The sequence below is a fragment of the Macrotis lagotis genome, chromosome 1 (genome assembly GCF_037893015.1).
Source record: "Macrotis lagotis isolate mMagLag1 chromosome 1, bilby.v1.9.chrom.fasta, whole genome shotgun sequence".
NCBI lineage: Eukaryota > Metazoa > Chordata > Mammalia > Peramelemorphia > Peramelidae > Macrotis > Macrotis lagotis.
In genome coordinates, this window is record NC_133658.1 from 181,650,047 (window position 1) to 181,666,708 (window position 16,662).

General features: G+C 35.6%; 1 protein-coding gene across 2 annotated transcripts in view; it reads right to left on the reverse strand.

Moving 5' to 3' along the window:
- Window positions 1–15,086, reverse strand: part of SNAP25 (synaptosome associated protein 25) — a 91,838-nt gene extending 76,752 nt beyond the window's left edge. For both annotated transcript variants that reach the window (XM_074209452.1, XM_074209451.1), the window contains exon 1: window positions 14,919–15,086. The gene's annotated coding sequence lies outside the window, so the exon portion shown is untranslated. The remainder of the gene's footprint in view (window positions 1–14,918) is intronic.
- Window positions 15,087–16,662: the final 1,576 nt, after the last annotated feature.

Sequence of the window (16,662 nt, forward strand, 5' to 3'; positions counted from 1 at the left end):
GAAGAAATATGGACAAAAGTGATTTTCCTAGGCCCAGAACTCAATCCACAGTACATGTTAGCTGCTTCTAAGTCCTTCAGTCTCACCAGGCCACAAAGGTATTACTACAGCATCTTTATATTAGTCTTTGTTCAAATCACTAAGAACTATTCTCCCCATGGGCTACAGTTGCCCAATGCTTTAGAGCTACATTTTCCCCATTGATATGACTCACTCAGTTATAAGCCTTTCAAAAGAAAAAAGGGGGAGGAGGGACACCAGTAAACAAAACCAGCTACAAGTTGCTGAATTGTTGCACAAATTTTGTTTTCTATACAGATTTAACTTTTTCAAAACAAAAAAAAACCCTATAAGATATGCATCAAACAAAAAGATATTGCAAATTATCATACCTAATATATTAGATTTGTAGTTAGAGACACATTGATTCACATAGACTTGTCCCTGACACAAGCCTTTTGGCAAAAGCAAATCATTAAACATCTCTATGACTCAGTTTCTTTCTACATAAATGGAGATAATACCAGCTACACACATCTCATCTGTTATTGTGAGGCTCAAAATAAGGAAAGTATATAAAACACATTTTGTATTATATGTATACACACACACACACACACACACACACACACACAAAGAATTGCTGATCCCAGGCTTAGAGCTCAAGCCACTATGCCACTTATGTCCCTAAATTTGTTATATGAATATACACATACATATACATATGTATTTGCATATGTGTAAATTCATATTCATACATTCTATTTCCCCCATTAGAATGCAACCTCCTATGGGGCGGCTAGGTGGCACAGTGGATAGAGCACCAGCCCTGGAGTCAGGAGTACCTGAGTTCAAATCCGGTCTCATACACTTAATAATTACCTAGCTGTGTGGCCTTGGGCAAGCCACTTAACCCCATTGCCTTGCAAAATCCTAAAAAAAAAAAAAAAAGAATGCAACCTCCTTGAGGGCAGGGGCTATTTTGTTTACATATATATATATATATATATATATATATATATATATATATATATATATATATATAATACATATACATACATTATACGTTATGCATACATTTACATATGTGTATATATACTATTATATAATACTAATGCCTACAAATACTCAATAAATAGTATTATAAATAATAAAGTTGATTATGTATTTTTGTTTATTTAAATTACAATATGACTTCATATATATATATCATATGACTATCACCAAAATAGATAACTGCAACCTCATATAAATGTATTTTTAACTAATCCACAAAATGAAAAAACAAAGAAGGTTGGCACATTTTTGTATTTATCCCATGTTGTTCTATCTAGAATAATGAGACACTAAGACCTATAATTCCTTTAAATAACCCTAACACTGCAAATGAACATATGGCCTCTGCATAACCTGTAACAGGAATTCTATGAAAAAATATGACTATCCCACTATTATAGGTGGCTAACTCTATCAGAATAATGTAATTGATTTCTCTGGACCTTTAAGTGCTCCTTTGTCCATAATTATTCAGGCAACATGAAATCTTACTTCATTCCAAGAGAATCTAATATCTCATATCTCATATTTTGTAAATAAGAGAGAGAACTTTCTTTTTGAGAATATCAAAGCAATTTAGGCTTATTTATTTTGATATTTCTACTTTTGAAGGAAAAAAATTGCCATCTTTAAGTTTGTCCTGTAGACATTTTGAAACGGAAGGAAAAGAGGTCATAGTCTTATATACTTGAGCAATAATTAGCACTTTTTGGCCAGCTTGATTTTTCTTGATTCTACGATCAAATCATCTTGCTCTTGTAAGGGAAAACATCTGATTGAGTTCATTTTCAGAGGACCTTTCTTCTAGTTCTATGTGTGCTTGCCAATTTTAATCATATGGTAGCAAATAGAGTCTTAGCCTGAAGGCAAGAATAGGCTTTAGTCAACCACTAGATTTCCCTTTATTTGGCAAATCTATCACCTCCTAAAGAGGATGGATAGAATAGATCACTGTGCCTCTTAAACAATTTGAAATATAACTCCTCGTGCTGTGAGTGAATAACAAAGAATTCTTGTGATTAAACTTTTTTGAAATAAAGGTAAAGATAAAGCGATCTAAAAGTCAATGGTAAGGTGAAATAAATCAGTTGACATAAAATAAATCAGTTTGATGACATTAATGACATTTTTGATATGAATTTTTTTAAAATAGTTCCAGGAATTAAAAAAAAACTTCTATTCTACTTCTCTAGCATTTTTCAATTTAACTTAGGTGGTTGAACAACATGTAAAGTAAATGATTTGACACAGAGAAGTCAAACTGCTGTTGAATGATAACTACAACATAGAATGATAGGTAGAGCTAGAAGGGCATATAGCAATTGTCTTATAGTCAGGATTTAAATCCAAGATTTCTGCCTCCAAAGCCAATTCATTTTTACAGCATACAACAACCTATTTTCATTGCAACTTCTATTCACTGACATTTGATTATGTAAAGATCACTTCCTTGTTTACTCAATTCTTGAATCTATGAATCAACATTCATATATGCACTTATCTTGCTATATGTTATGCAACCTATTGAGCTCAGCTACAGAGGGGATTTTTAGAGGTGAGCTCTCTTCTATCAAAAAAACATTGAGCTGTATCCTGAAATAAAACAAATACTTTCCTCAGAGCCTCTAATTTCTTCAGACCTCATCCCATTTTAGGGAGCATTTTCTATCAGTTTTTCAGCAGGAAACATAATTCTCCTTTGTCTCCTTATTCCCTAAAATACCTAACATATTCTGTCCAACCTATCTCCTTGGCTAATTTCATTAAGAACTCAAGACTTATAGAACATCTCAGCTTCTTTATCTTTAGCTTTCTAATTACTCAGCTCAGTTCTAACCATATTGAAAAATTTGGTGGAGGGAAGGTCATAGAATAGGATATATATTGATTCCAAACCACTCGTCTAGTCCCCCCTCAGATTTACCACCATGTTTATAATAAAGAGAATATTGGTAATAAAAAATTTGGCCAATATTTCAAAGGAAATTAGTGTGGTGAAAATTGTGCAAATGGAGTGAAATAAAATATTTTATGGTCTTTAAGGAGACAAAGTTACTAATAAATTTTTTTATATTGATTTTCATTTCTGAGACTAGAATGAGAACCAAGGTTTCCATGTTTGAAAATTCAATGTAATAAACATACAGTAAGTATTCACTAAGTGTAAGGCTCTGTGATAAATATTGGTAATACAAAGACAAACAAAATAGGCCCTGTCTTCAAATAGCTTGCATTCTACACTGAGTCAAAGTTTTTTCTGTAATAATACAAGCATGAAGCAAAAGCACAATTTCTCAGAAATCTCACAATCTCTCAAAAATGGTTCCAGAATTTTTCTGGACATAACATTGACCCAGATGAATAACTTAAGATCTTATTATTACTTATTAGCCTAATTGGCATAGGCCAAGAAATTTCATTTACCATCTTAATTGGACCAGGTAGCCCAGAATCATTATGCAGATACTTCTGCAAAACATTTTTGTCCCATTAACATGGATCTAAACTTCAGCATATCATTATTTCTTCCAAGGATTGCTCTGCCTGAAGTTTTTTTTTTTTTTTTGGTCTGGCAACATTTCTTGTGAAAAATGTTGACCAAGCAGTTGCAACATCTTCTAGAAATTCCTGGCTCCTATGACTTCTTGGATTTTTCCCATCAAAATTTTAATTAGTTTATGGAATGGAAATTTTCTCTTATTCTAAGATCACTAAATCCTTCCAAAGATGGATGAAGACTAGTCAGGGTCTATGACAATTCATGAAGGGTCATTGAATTATTGAAGTTGCCTTCCATGTCTCTGATCTGAGGACTATTGAAAAATTGTTTCAAGGAGTAGAATTACTCACTATTAATGAATTCATTTTCCCCCTCTTCAAATATAGATACTATGAGGATGCAGTCACTTTGCATAAGATTGAAATTGATAAGTCTCTTATAGGAGAGACTAAGCACAAAGATTCATTTTATTACTAATGCTATTTGAGGATAAAAATTGTTGGAAGTTTAATAGACGATTTAAAGAGTGGGAAGATTTAGGCAGCTGGGGTCACAATATGTATTATTTCCCTTGGCCATCTTACATGACTGCCAAATGTTGTTTAGGCTTGACAATGGATTCTTTGATCTGAGAGGCCATATTCCAGAAAATGTGGGTCATCAAAGAAAATATAGGACTGCTATTTGGGGGTGGATGGAAGCACAAGATGGAAATAAGACAGAACTACACAATTCTGCTTCTTTGATCTCTGTCCAGGCAAATGATGTTTTTATTGAAAAGCACAGAACAAAAATGACTGATAGGGAATTGAAATGCAAGATAAGTAGGAGATAGGAGAATATTCAGGAGTATTTAAGTCACCTGAGTGCTGTGAGTGTTAAGGAAAGAATACAATGTAATTGTAAAGATAGAAACAATATAGTTTGATTCCTGGTTGGAGATGTGGACTAAGTGAGAATGAGGATCTGAAGGTAACTTTGAAGTTGAATCTTAATGACTAAAAGGATAGCACCCTTGAAAGACACAGGCATATGCATATAAGCAAAGTGGGTTTTAGGGAAAAAGAAATGAGTTCTATTTTAGATATGTTGAGTTTGAGATGCCTTTAAGGCATAAGTTTTGAACCCTCTACCAGGTAGCTGTTTATGTGGGAAGAGCTCTGTAGAGAGAGAGAGACTTGTGCTGAATATCTAGATCTGGGAACCATATTCAAAGAGAAGACAATTAAATCTATGAGAATTGATGACATCACCAAAAGACAGTTTAGAAAGAGGGCTAATGACAGAGCTTTAAAGTACATCTCCAGTTAGGCTATATGACATGCATGAAGATCTGATGATGATGTTTGTCTTTCTTTTTCAAAGAAGACCATGACATCAGGGGAGGTGATGCCAAGACAAGGTCATGAACCAGAAGATCTAACAAAGGGAAAGGAAGGGAGTTAGCCTTTACATGGCACCTACTTCTGTGTGAGCCACTGTACCAAGCACGTTTTACAAATATTATCTTATTTGATCCTCAGAAGGACCCATTGAGATTGGTACTATTATTATCCTCATCTAACAGTTAGCTAAGTTGAGGCACACAGAGTTAAGTGACTTGCCTAGGATCACACAGGCAATGAGTGTCTGAGACTAGATTTGAACTCAGGTTTTTCCTCTCTCCAGGTCCAGAACCCTATCCACTGTACCAACCTGTTATTGTTCAGTTGTTTTCCTAGCGTTGTCTGATTTTTTGTGACCCCACTGGGGTTTTCTTGGAGTGTTTTGCCAATCCCTGCTTCAGCTCATTTTACAGATAAGGAAACTGATGCAAATGGGGTTAAATAATCTGCCTAGGGTCACATGGCTAGTAAATCACTGAGGTCAAATTTGAAATCAGGTCTTCCTGACTGTAGACCCAGCATGCTATTCATTGTACCACCTAGTTACCTCTAAAGTGACAGAAAAGAACCAAGAGGAATAGTGTAATAAAAACTTAGAGAGCATCCAAGAAGAGAAGATGATCAACAATGTCAAATACTAATATTTGGAAGATGGTTCTTCTTGGAAGGTTGAAACTACAGAGAAGCAAATTTTGGCTTTATATAGGGGGGGGGGAATCTTAACAATTAAAATTATCCCAAAGCAGAATGGGTTGCCTTGGGAAATAATAGTTCCCCTTTACATAAGAACTTCAGACAATTGCTAAATGGACATTTGTGGGAAGTTTGTGTTTTTTTATAAATCTAAATACAGATTGGACAAGATAGTTCATGAGGTTCTTTCAGATTCTGGAGTTCTCTGATTTGGCTTATAACTTTAACACAGAAAATTATGGAATTTACAATTGAGAGAGACCTCAGAAAACACCGGTCTCAATCTCTTCATCTTCAAAATGAGTAAACTGATATTCAGAAAAAAAAATCTTCGGGGAAAAGATCTACTGGATTAGCTGCATTTTGGAAATTCATTTAAGTGAACCATTCATTCAACTGCTATGTAAATGAAATAAATATGTATAAGTATAATAATTAGACATAGAAATAGTTCCTTGAAGGCTATGATATAGGCCATCAATTTGTTGATGGATGCTGCTAATGTTGTTGATCTCTATACTACATCAATCTGAATATTTTAGATAAATAGGAAAGCCATTTCTGGAGATTTCAGCCAGTATCTTCTTCTTCTTCTTTTTTTTTTTTAGGTTTTGTTTTTACAAGGCAAATAGGGTTAAGTGGCTCGCCCAATGCCACACGGCTAGGTAATTATTAAGTGTCTGAGACTGGATTTGAACCCAGGTACTCCTGACTTCAGGGCCGGTGCTTTATCCACTGCACCACCTAGCTGCCTCTCAGCCAGTATCTTCTAAAAAGCGTTTCTTAAAAAAGAATTTTACAAGTAATAATGTAGTCAGTTACTTCTCCATTAGTAGGCAGTCAAGATATATATTTTTGAAAGTCCTAGTAAAAAAATTTTATTTTGAATTAAAGAATAACCTAGTTCATTAAGCATTTTTCTAGGTATATTTTGCATGATTGTCTTGTTAGTAGTATGCATGGTTTTAGAAACTTCTATTGTCAAAAAGACTAGATCATACCTGATTTCAAAGGCTATCCAATAAAAAAAGGTCTTTGAGGCAAAATTGCTAGAATTAACAAAGTTCCCAACCCTAAGATTGTATTACCAAGAGAATCATCTTGGGATGATTCTCTGGGACTGGTCCTACCTTTGAGCTCTAGTTTTATACCTCTTTTACTTTCTGCTATTGTATACTTATGAAGCCAATATCTGATTTTAAACTGAAATGTAAGACTTTACATTTACATGAACATCCCATTGAATCATTTTATTAATATTCTTAATTTAAACAATTATATTGATTTGCATGTATATTTAAAAATGCTTTTCTGGCCGTTAGAATTTTGATGGAATATTATGGGATTCTGTAGTCATTCTCACAGACTACTGGGCACAGAAATCACCAGTCTGTATTTCACTTTATTTCCTCCCTTGTCTTCTGTTTATCTAGAGAGAAGTCATATGATACTCAGATAAACAGACCAATCTTAGACTTGCTATTCATTTTCCTGACAGAAGAATTCACGAATTTGCAATTTATCAGTCATTAGACTTTGAAGGTACAACTTCACACAAGTGTAAGAGATTAGCATGAAGGAGAGAGCTTTAATTTGGTTAAAGACTATTAATGGAACAAATATTGTCTGATGTGCAGTGTTCCCTTGGAAGGCAGTCCAGAGACTCTCACAGAAGCTTCACTGATAGATTTCCACAAAACAAGGATACTGCAAGAATGTCAGAGATGAACATGTCAGCCCAAGGGGCAAACAGAATTTTTATTTTCTGTTTATTATGGGCAGTAAAGTAAAATTTGATCTCCTAAGCCTGTAAATATCATTGTTTGATACAGATGGTGTTGGGAGAGGAGAATATTTGGGGTATGGTAGGGAATAGTTATTTTGTGGAAACTTCCAGCTTGGAAGAGAAATAATGGCACACCTGGATCACAGGGAAGAAGCACAGAGGCCTGCACGTGATTCAGCAGAAAAGTCTAACAACTGCTGTCTATAAGACCAGAAATAGTTATTTGGTAAATCTCATGTGATTGCTTGGGTTCTATAGAAACAGAAGCAGAATAGAAATTCATTGCTGAATGTGAAATATTGGATGAATTACTTGATTCTTTCTTTTATTTGGCTCTGGATTTAATTTATTCTATGGGCTAATAGGAAAAATCATAGCTAGGTCCCCAAACTCAGAATGAAGTGTCATTCAAGTATATCTGCCTTTTATTATATACCATTAGCAGATGATGCATTTCACATTCACTGAGGTCCATAGGAAATTATTCAGGAATTTAAATGTAAATATTAATTTTAAATAGAAATTTCAGTGCAGGAAATAGTTTAGCTCCTACAAGCAGTCATTGACAGGCATCTAAAAGATGCAATTAGATATTTCCCCATTAAACACTGGGCCTTACCCTGGATGCTGCTGAAATTTATGGTATGTTCAGTTTTGTAACAGGACAAAATATGTGCTTTCTGTGGATTTAAACAATACTCTGTAGCTTTGTATTATTTCTACTGGCCCCTCTCCTGAAAGAATCATTAGGGATTGTAAATATAGCTGATTATAGACAAGAAATCTGAAAAACTAAAGAGATCTGTTCTTTTTTTCCTTGGCCAAAGTCCTTAATGTTATTTTGAAATATTAGTTCATCTCTAATCCTCCTTGATTACATAAGTTTTTGAGAAAGATTCCAATATTATATCAGTCAGGTCACCTGGAAATGCTAATTTTTGAGTAAGGAAGATACAGATTTATTCATTCACTTATCTTGCATTTGATAAATACCTTTTTTTATGTCTGGGAATATTCTACCCACTATTTTCTAAGAGGCACAATAAGAAGAGGAAAGGAAAAAATATATAATTAGAAGGAATAAAAAATGATGTCAAGGAAAGATAGTATATAGTATATAGCATATAGTAAGAACTATAAATATTTGTTGAGCCATATTGAATTGAAAGGCTGAAAAGAAATTCTCAAAAAAATGGTTTTAAAGGAATTTTGAAATGAATTAGAATACATTAAGGCTATTTTCTAACCTTAGACTTCCATTTCTAACCTTAGACTTACCAGGTCTTTTACTAAAAATAACTGAAAAAGTGAACCTTAAAGTCTTAGTAACATTGGACTTAGAGTCAATCATATTTAGAGTTTTTTTTTTCAAAGAAAGATGGAGCTGGAAAATAGTTTTGATTTTATTCAGTTCAACTTTCTTGTGTTACAGATGAGGAAACTGAGGTCCAGAGAAATAAGGCACACGTTTCAAAATCAAACTGATATTTGCCACAGAATCAGGATTATTGTTAGTTCTCCTGAATTTTAGTTTTGTACTCTTTTCATTCTACTAAACTGTCCTCTATTTCTCTAACTTGCTGAATAACACTGAACAGACCACTTTTGCACTCTCTTATCAGCTATGTGCTCCAATAAATAGGGAATAAAATGATTTTCATTTGTTTTCTTTCATAGAGGAAGATTGTGATGTTGTATATTATATAATTTCTTTGAGTAAAGAGCTTTAAGTACCTTACATAAATGGTATTGTACAATTGTGAGAAATATAAGGAATAAAAGTATACATAATTATAACATAAGTTAGAGGCCCATATAGATAAAATGACTTGCTTTAGACCTTATAGTAATTTTATAAATTTAATAGAGCCAGATGTGAACCCTAGGTTTTTTTACTCCAAATCCAGTGATCTTTCTATAATATTTCACTGCCATCATAGTATTGGGGTTTCTTTTGGGGGGTGGCAATTGTGACTATTTAAGGAACTTTTTGGACAGAAGACCATTCATTATGCAATAACATCAGCTCTGTAGAAATGGTTCTGCAAATCACAATCTTTTTGCCCCAAGCATAAGAATCATTTCTATTGTATCTTCTTTAGTTCAATTCCTTTAGTCATTGTGGCCTGATTTCTTGAAGAAGGTTATACCAAATTTTCCCCTTCACCTTATTTACTACTCAGGATCTCCACTGGATTCCATGTATCACAGCCAAGAGTACACTGATAATCTTGTTCATCTGTGCATGAAGCATTAGAGATTGCTCCTCATCAGTTCCCTAGTTTGGAGTTCACAGCAGGATCCTATGTGTTTGTTTCTCCTGCCAGATGTTTCTCTTTAGAATGGATAAGAAATCTCCCTGAAGACTATTTTTCCATCTCCTCCTTTTCTAAATAGCAATGACATTTGTCTTGGTGATTGTCACCTCTTCCTAATATGCCACCCTTGTATCTATTTTATATCTGCAGTGCTCCTGGTGTGTAGTTAAACTAGATTATTATAGTCATAGTCACATGACTATACCCTAAACAAACATATATATATGTGTGTATATATATATATGTGTATATATATATATATATATATATATATATATATATATATATATTTGAGAAGATTGCCATTGAATGGAACAAGGTAAGAAGTGAAAAGTGGGGAAAGAGGAATAGTACATCAGTCAGTCTTTCTTGTCCCTGCAACTCAAATACTATAGAATCTTTAACTTTCTGTCACTTGGCTATAATATAAATTTTTGTGCTGACCTAGACTAAGCAGTGAATGAACAGCTTTTTTTCTTTAATTCACCTGTCCCGATTACTTTAAGATATCTGACCATGTACTCAGAGATTGCACAAAATGTTGTTGGGGAGAATTCTGGGTAGTGCTGAGTATGTGAGAACTCATGGGAAATCTGGTGCTTTCCCATCAGTTCTGACTTTTTTAAAAGTGTTAAACTTGAATAATTCACTCTCCTTGGTAATGGAAAGCTAAAACCTACAATCAATATCTGGCATGAGCTTGTGTGTTTGTGTTTGTGTGTGTGTGTGTGTGTGTGTGTGTGTGTGTGTGTGTGTGTGTGTGTGTATCTGCTCTGGTGCGACCTTGAATATTGTCTTGGATGGAAAGTGATTAGTCTGCTTCCTCTCCTCAGATACATCCTTTTATCATACACATGCTTCCAGTTGTAATCAATTTAAATTTAAATTTAAATCAATTTGTTGCTGTCTACTACTAGAAAGGGGCAACTTCAATTCATTCATAAATCAATAATTTCTAGATATCATTATGGGTTATGTCACTTTTATTGAATTCCTCCATTATTCAGAACATCTTCTTTGACTCCCCATTGCTTATAGGATAAAATCCAAACTATTTAACTTCCCATTCAAACTTCCTACAATTTCATTACAGCACAACCTATATCTAATGATTCTTGCAACTCTAAAATCCTTATACTCAACCTTTCCAGTTTTATCTTCTTCAGTTTCCCTCCATTGAGAGGCAGTGTGGTATAGCAAAAATAAGGAAAAGACATGGGTTTGAATACTACCTCAAACTCCAAATAGCTGTGTGACTATGGGTAAGTCATGTAACCTCTCTGTATCTCTTATCTATAAAATGGATGATACCAATAAATTTAGTATTTTTCTCACATGGTTTTTGTAAGGACCAAAACAGTTAGTATATGAAAAGTATTCTGCAAACCCTTAATTGCTATGTGAGTTCTGTTAACTTTTATCATGAACCCTAAGGTTCAACTAGCTAAACTACTTAGCTTCCAATATGCCATTGCTTTCCTGCCTTTATACTTCTCAATTCATCTTTATCCTTTTTTGCCTCCTGCCCTGACATGATACTTTCTCTATTTATTTATTCAAGTGACATTCATCATTCAAATTCTAATTCAGCTTCTTCTTCATTTACAAAGTTCATTCTTTGAACCTGTAGAATTGTCAGTTCCATTTATTTGACATTTAATCATATAGTCTTTGTCATTTTTTATTAGTATCTTGTCATTTAAATCTTTTCTTTATCATTTAATTTTAGATGACACATTACTGGAGGGAAGGAATCATATTTCATACCACTTCTTATTTTTCACAGTGCCTAGTAGAAGGCTCTGTAAGTTTTTGTTCTATAAATATTAAGTAAATCAGATCCTAGTGTATAGAAGGATGATAATATAAGCTTACCCATGTTTGAAGCTAAAAACATTGTCTTACCTTTATAGAATTGAAAATCATTTCCCTTAACTTGAAAAAATAAGATGTTTCTTCAACTGTATAATCTGAACAATAAACTTAACTCTTTCTTCCTCATTCTTCTTCTTCTTCTTCTAATCTTCACACTTTTGTTAAGGTTGATTCCCCTCCCACTTTTTAAACATTATGAAACCCTGTGTTTGATGTGGAGAAACTGAACCAGCATGGACCTCCAACTCTAGATTGAAGGTAATCAACATTCAAGACTGTTGTAATGGACCACAAATTTCTATGAAGCTAGTGTTCCTATTATAAAACTTTGTGAATTTTTTTGTATAAATAAAATAAAAATAATAATTTGCATTTCTTAGAGCAAGTAGGACTTGGGGGCTTAATTAAGTTGGTATGTTATTTCATGAGCCAAAATTTTAAGACATTAATTTAGATAATCTTAATTAGCCTATGAGCAGGTCCCATAGGAAGAACTATATAATCTTTCCTATGCTTATGTTTCACCTTACCTCACTGTCCAGGCTCCAAAAATTTTATTACTTTTAGAAATGCTTTTGCTAAACCCTCTGAAAAAATAAATGTTAAATTCATCATATAATCTTTTTAAAAAAATTATAAAGAAGGATCTTATGCAATTCTCCCTAAAATTAAAATTTCTCTCCTTTTCCTTAGTCTTTTGCACCCTCTCTTCCACATCCCCCCCACTAGCTTCACTGCAGATTCCCCTCCCCCTCACTCCTCCACTAGCAGGGAACAAAAACAGCAGTAATTGCTAATGCCCAAGCACGTAAATCTGGAAGCTCTGGCAGTTTTCATTTGACGCAACTACGCAGAGAGCTGTCTGGACGTGCAGCAGGGTAGCATTCCTATGAAGTTGATGCATATTTCTAAAGACTCCTGCCCATCTTTCCTCCTAACTTTCCCCTACTACAAACATGTCTGTTTATTTTGCTAAAGGCTATAAAGTTACTTTTTAGATAGTTACATGTTTGTGGACATACTAATGGCCAAATAATTTTGATGTCCATCCACATAGGGCACCCACATACACATATGACTAAAAGGAAAAGACTTAAGGAAAAGGTTGATTGCTCCATTTCAATATACATGACAGAAATTATCAAGCTATTATGGTTATCTGATAAACATCTTAGAAAATCTTATTTTGAAAATTTAAGGGATTTCCATTCATGTATCAGTTGTGTACATTTTGGTGTTATCACTGTTATTTGTCAAAAACCACTAATTTATTCCTTTCCTTTATCAGAAAGCTAAGGTGATTTTTTTTCTGAATGATTTCAAATGGTAAAATAATTTTGTCCAGTGAGCTATTTGATCATCATTACAATCTTAGCAGAATTCTGCAATGCCATAACAAACTGCAGCAGATTTTTTAGGACTGCGTCCAGTTTAAGTAGAACCACAGTTTTCCACTGAAGTTATATTGAAGACCTCATTAGGACACTATGAGAAATCAACTGTATATTCTGTTAGAACTCTTGAGTTCATTGTTTGATAAGCTATTAACCTAAAATAGAAATTAGTGCATTCTTTCAGAAATGCTTTTTTGTTTTGTTATCCATACACAAAATTAAAGAATAAATTCTATACACACTATGCTAATTACCTGAAAAAAGCCTTCAAGAATATATTATAAAATATGTGTGTCTGAGAGAGAGAGAGAGAGAGAGAGAGAGAGAGAGAGAGAGAGAGAGAGAGAGAAAGAGGGAGGGGGGAGAGAGATAGAATGACATGAGAAAGAGGGGGTGAGAATAGAGGGGGGGAGAAGAGTGGGGTGAGAGAGATGAGAAAGAAAGAGAAAGAGAGAGGGGGGAGAGAGACAGACAGACAGACAGTCAGAATAGTGGTTCACCTTTGAGAGAAAAGGGAGATCAAAGGGAAGGGGGAAATTCAATCTTAAAGTTAATTTTACTTCTACTTTGTTCACCTATGATAGATTTTAGTCTCTCTCTCTCTCTCTCTCTCTCTCTCTCTCTCCATTTCCCCTCCTTCTACCTATGTACATATATATATGTATATATATACACACATATATATATACACACATACATACATACAAATATTTGTTCAGATTTATAATCTCTTAAAATGGAAGCTAAATTACAGCAGATCTCTAGGAACACATATTTTCCAGAGTTATTAAATAACTACCCCCCCCACAACAATAAACCAGATCTTCACACCTTTTACTTAAGTACCTTATTTTGAAGTGATTTGCTTTGTGTAAAGAATCAATACACATTTCATAATAATGCTTTTTTTCCATGAGGGGGGAGAGAGGTCACTAAAAAGAAATAGTATATTCTGCTAAGTGGGGAGAACTATCAGTTAAGAAGTAGCTCCTGTTGGAAAGATATTATCCATTATAATTCTTTTAAAGGCTATTTTAAAGGTTATTTCGAGACCTGTAGCTCTTTCTAGGACCGGTATTTCAGGGGCTTAAGTGTTGTCCACTTCTCCAACCAGGCATACTCATTCTGCGCCAGGTAGATGCAGCAGCAACCAGCAGTCTGGGTTACTGTCCCTGGTGCTGAAAGGTCGACTGCATCAGACGCAGTCTCTCCGTGTAACTCTCCATGGTACCAGCCCATGGGCACTGCACAGAACTCGCAGAAAAACCATTCCTGCTGTCCCAGGAACAAAAATTCTACCCAGAAAGACCCCCAAAGCGCACCAGCCTTCAATTTACGTAAAGCAGGCAACATAAATCAAACTCCCCGGGCAGGAGGTTACTGTTGCTGCAGCAGCTGCTTCTTCATCTGGGTGGGAACTCTCCTCGACCTCCTCTTTCCCTTCTTTCCCCAGTCTCCACTACGTAGCCCACCTCCTCCTTATCCAAGGGAGAAAGCATCTTCTTCAAATATAGTGATCACAATAATCTTATAATGATGATTATTTCTGTAAAGAAAAAATAGCAACAAGGCCACCGAAGTCTGCACTACAGAAATGACAGAAAAGAATTGAGTGCCTGTCCCAATAACAATTTTAAAAGAATAAGTCTCTTCTGGATGCTCTTTCTCACCTGGATATATCTGCAATTCTAACACCTCCCCCCACTTCTCCATCATTTTGCTCACCGAGAAGCTACTTAAGAAGTCAATATGTGTATATAGCGAGTAGACAGAAATACTTACATAAGACCCCTACCTGTATACCTTGTGTATTTGCACAAACCAATTTTGTATACATAGCAACATTCATCTGTATCTCTTCTGTTTATGTAGGCACACAGAGACAGACAGATGAGGGAGAAGGTGGTTTACCTTGGCTTCTGCAGAGACGGCTTCAAGGGATAGTGTTCTCCGAGCCTAAGCAGGTTTCGAGTCTGTAGGCGATCTCTGAAGAGGCTGCTGCTGCGACTGCAGGGAGGGAAGGACGGAACGGTTTGCTCCTGACCTCCCCGAGGTTTCTTCTTGAATGCAATGGGAGCTCTGCCCTCATCAAAGATGGCCGTCCTTTTTGACGTCAGCAGCTTTTAATAGATTTCTCATCAAGGGGAGGGGGAGAAGAAGGAAGTGAGCTGAGGGAGGGAGAGAGAGGAGGGGGAGGAGCTGGGAGATGCTGGTAGCTTGACTCAGCTGGTACTGCACCTTGCTGCAATCCTTTGTAATTTTAATCTTTAATTTTTAAATGAATAACTGAACGAAGATGATTCTTGTAATTCAATTAAGCAATCCTGATGATGTGAAAATAACGAGTCTGTCGGAGCGATGTTTGTCTGTCTCGCTGTTTTGTTTTTTTCTTCTTCCCTTTTTCTTTTTCCTGAGTTGAAGCTTTGGTTGAGTCACGGGTGGGGGGGGGGAGTGTGAAGAGAGAGAGGATAATGCAGCAGCGATTTGTTTTCGCCAAAGGGGAGGGTCTGAAGGGGCATCCCTCTGAAGTCTCTCTTGCTCCATATATGGCCAGTCTACGTGGGCTGCTATTTTTATGTGTGATTTCTTCTTTCTCTTTATTAGAGAAGCCCCTTAGGCTTGGGAATTGCACTAATCTGATTATTTCGGTCAGACAACGCAATTATTTTACAATGCGTCAGAGGAATCACAATAATAAGAAAGCAAATAAGTTTATCTTGAAAGTTGGGGACGTGGGGTATGGTTGCTTTTAAAATTTAAGCTGTTCTACTGATTGCGAATGATAGAATCTCGTTGCCCGGTTGCAATTAAAGTTTGGTATAGGAGTTAGAAAGAAATTCATCCTCTGGGATTTAAATGTTCTTGCCCCCCCCTTCTCTCTTGCTTCCTACACACACACACACACACACACACACACACACACACACACACACACACACACACACCTTTCTGTTTTTCTGTTTCCTCCCCTCTAATAGTGTGCCCCGCTTCTAGAAAAGAAGCAAGAAGGTTTTGGTTGTTGCTTTTGTGAGCCAGTTCCTGATTTACTCTACATTTTTGTATATGTATGTCGCTTATAGAACAATCCAGACTTCCGGAGGAAGGAGGTTGGTTAGGGAGGTGCTTAGGAGGATTGGACGTGACAAAATCCTAGTGGTTCATTCATTTCTCAAATAAGATACTTTGGCTATCATTTGTGACTGGTAAAGGGCACTTCCCTTGCTCAAATGTTGTTTTAGACTAAGAGAGAGTTAATCTGTCTACTTTCTTGTGAGAAAACAAACACCAAATGACTGTCTGGTTGTGCTAAAGCAGCCCACAGCTGGCTGTAGGTTATGTAAAACGGCTTGGGGTGGGAACATCTTATGACTGTTTCGCAGGTGTTTTGGAAGGTTAGTCGGGGTTTTCCGAGGAGGATGGTGAGTAGGTGGTAGATGAGGGAGGTGGGGAGGGGCAGGGTGGGGCGGTGGAGCAACATCTCAAATCCAGCCTTGCGGAGTACACTAGGGGAAATGCGTGATCTGGAATTCTACCTAGAAGTACCGAAACTTCACGATTCCCTCCCCTGAAGAGAAAAAGAAAAGATTCCTATCAGCTTAGGAGAATCCCTTCAGAGCTTAAGGTCTTAAGGGAATTTTTCACCCATCTTGCTCTC